The sequence below is a fragment of the Scyliorhinus torazame genome, chromosome 24 (genome assembly GCF_047496885.1).
Source record: "Scyliorhinus torazame isolate Kashiwa2021f chromosome 24, sScyTor2.1, whole genome shotgun sequence".
NCBI lineage: Eukaryota > Metazoa > Chordata > Chondrichthyes > Carcharhiniformes > Scyliorhinidae > Scyliorhinus > Scyliorhinus torazame.
The window spans coordinates 34471891-34474996 of NC_092730.1; the positions used below are offsets into that span (position 1 = coordinate 34471891).

At 44.6% G+C, this 3106-nt stretch overlaps 1 non-coding gene across 1 annotated transcript; it reads left to right on the forward strand.

Moving 5' to 3' along the window:
* Positions 1-1918: 1918 nt before the first annotated feature.
* trnak-cuu (transfer RNA lysine (anticodon CUU)) lies at positions 1919-1991 on the forward strand. Its single transcript has one exon. It is a non-coding gene; the product is annotated as a tRNA-Lys (tRNA).
* The last annotated feature ends 1115 nt before the right edge of the window (positions 1992-3106 follow it).

Below are 3106 nucleotides of genomic sequence, written 5' to 3' on the forward strand. Positions count from 1 at the left end.
AAAATGCTTTGGCAAATAATGCAAGGGAGAATCCAAAGAGATTCTACAGATACATAAAGGGGAAAAGAGTAACTAGGGACAGACTAGGGCCTCTTAAGGATCAACAAGGACATCTTAAGGATCAACAAGGACATCTATGTGCAGAGCCACAAGAGTTGGGTGAGATCTTGAATGAATATTTCTCATCGGTATTCACGGTGGAGAAAGGCATGGATGTTAGGAAACTAAGGGAAATAAATAGTGATGTCTTGAGAAGTGTGCATATTACAGAGGAGGAGGTGCTGGAAGTCTTAAAGCACATCAAGGTAGATAAATCCCCGGGACCTGATGAAATGTATCCCAGGATGTTGTGGGAGGCTAGGGAGGAAATTGCGGGTCCCCTAACAGAGATATTTGAATCATCGGCAGCCACAGGTGAGGTTCCTGAAGAATGGAGAGTGGTGAATGTTGTGCCCTTGTTTAAGAAGGGCAGCAGGGAAAAGCCTGGGAACTACAGACCGGTGAGCCTAACGTCTGTAGTAGGTAAGTTGCTAGAAGGTATTCTGAGAGACAGGATCTACACGCATTTAGAGAGGCAAGGACTGATTCGGGGCAGTCAGCATGGCTTTGTGCGTGGAAAATCATGTCTCACAAATTTGATTGAGTTTTTTGAGGGGGTGACCAAGAAGGTAGATGAGGGCAGTGCAGTAGACGTTGTCTACATGGACTTTAGCAAAGCCTTTGACAAGGTACCGCATGGTAGGTTGTTGCAGAAGGTTAAAGCTCACGGGATCCAGGGTAAGGTTGCCAATTGGATTCAAAATTGGCTGGACGACAGAAGGTGGTTGTAGAGGGTTGTTTTTCAAACTGGAGGCCTGTGACCAGTGGTGTGCCTCAGGGATCGGTGTTGGGTCCACTGTTATTTGTGATTTATATTAATGATTTGGATGAGAATTTAGGAGGCATGGTTAGCAAGTTTGCAGATGACACCAAGATTGGTGGCACAGTGGATAGTGAAGAAGGTTATCTAGGATTGCAACGGGATCTTGATCAATTAGGCCAGTGGGCCGACGAATGGCCTTTTGGCAGATCGAATCAGGCCAGGACCTACTCAGTTAATGGTATGGCGTTGCGGAGAGTTATAGAACAAAGAGATCTAGGAGTACAGGTTCATAGCTCCTTGAAGGTGGAGTCGCAGGTGGACAGGGTGGTGAAGAAGGCATTCGGCATGCTTGGTTTCATTGGTCAGATCATTGAATACAGGAGTTGGGACGTCTTGTTGAAGTTGTACAAGACATTGGTACGGCCACACTTGGAATACTGTGTGCAGTTCTGGTCACCCTATTATAGAAAGGATATTATTAAACTGGAAAGAGTGCACAAAAGATTTACTAGGATGTTGCCGGGACTTGATGGCTTGAGTTATAAGGAGAGGCTGGATAGACTGGGACTTTTTTCCCTGGAGCGTAGGAGTCTTAGGGGTGATCTTATAGAGGTCTATAAAATAATGAGGGGCATAGATAAGGTAGATAGTCAACATCTTTTCCCAAAGGTAGGGGTGTCTAAAACTAGAGGGCATAGGTTTAAGGTGAGAGGGGAGAGATTCAGAAGGGCCCAGAGGGGCAATTTCTTCACTCAAGAGGGTAGTGAATGTCTGGAATGGGCTGCCAGAGGTAGTAGTAGAGGCGGGTACAATTGTGTCTTTTAAAAAACATTTAGATAGTTACATGGGTAAGATGGGTATAGAGGGTTATGGGCCAAGTGCGGGCAACTGGGACTAGCTTAATGGTAAAAACTGGGCGGCATGGACTGGTTGGGCCGAAGGGCCTGTTTCCATGCTGTAAACTTCGATGATTCTGTGTTAGCACTGCCCCTCCGAATGAGCACCGCAGCTACTCTCTACAGGAAGAGGTTTAATAGCTAGTTTAATGCAGCACCATCCCGGCTAGCTCAGTCGGTAGAGCATGAGACTCTTAATCCCAGGGTCGTGGGTTCGAGCCCCACGTTGGGCGGTCTATATTATGATCTGAAAATATTGATGCTGAACGAACTGTTTTGACAACAGGAACACAAGGTTATGTCGCTGGACTGGGAATATAGAGGTCTGAACTAACCCTTGGTGGCAAGACTTAATAAATCTGGAATTTAAATTTCGTCTCAGTAATGGCGCAGAAAGGTTCTGCTTCAGAGGGGCCATATTTCCACAACCGGAAACACATTTGCACAATAGGGAATGATTTGACACAATTTGCTGCATCTTTATCTTATGCAGCAACCATTTGTGTGGCACCTTGTCAAAGGCTTTCTGGAAACCCAGATAGACCACATCCATTGGCTCCCCGTTATCTACCGCACTGGTAATGTCGTCAAAAATTTCCACTAAATTAGTTAGGCACGACCTGCCCTTTATGAACCCATGCTGCGTCTGCCCAATGGGACAATTTCCATCCAGATGCCTCGCTATTTCTTCCTTCACGATAGATTCCAGCATCTCCCTACTACCAAAATTAAGCTCACAGGCCTATAATTAACCGCTTTCTGCCTACCTCCTTTTTTAATCAGTGGTGTCACGTTTGCTAATTTCCAATCCGCCGGGACCACCCCAGAGTCTAGTGAATTTTGGTAAATTATCACTAGTGCATTTGCAATTTCGCTAGCCATCACTTTTAGCACTCTGGGATTAATTCCATCAGGGCCAGGAGACTTGTCTACCTTTAGCCCCATTAGCTTGCCCATCACTACCTCCTTATTGATAACAATCCTCTCAAGGTCCTCACCTGTCATAGCCTCATTTCCATCAGTCACTGGCATGTTATTTGTGTCTTCCACTGTGAAGACCGACCCAAAAAACCTGTTCAGTACCTCAGCCATTTCCTGATCTCCCATTATTAAATCTCCCTTCTCATCCTCTAAAGGACCAATATTTACCTCAGCCACTCTATTAAAAAAAATATATGTTTGTAGAAAATTTTACTTTCTGTTTATATATTCTGAGCAAGTTTACTCTCATAATCTATCTTACTCTTCTTTATAGCTTTTTTAGTAGCTTTCTGTTGCCCCCTAAAGATTTCCCAGTCCTCTAGTCTCCCACTAATCTTTGCTACTTTGTATGCTTTTTCCTTCAATT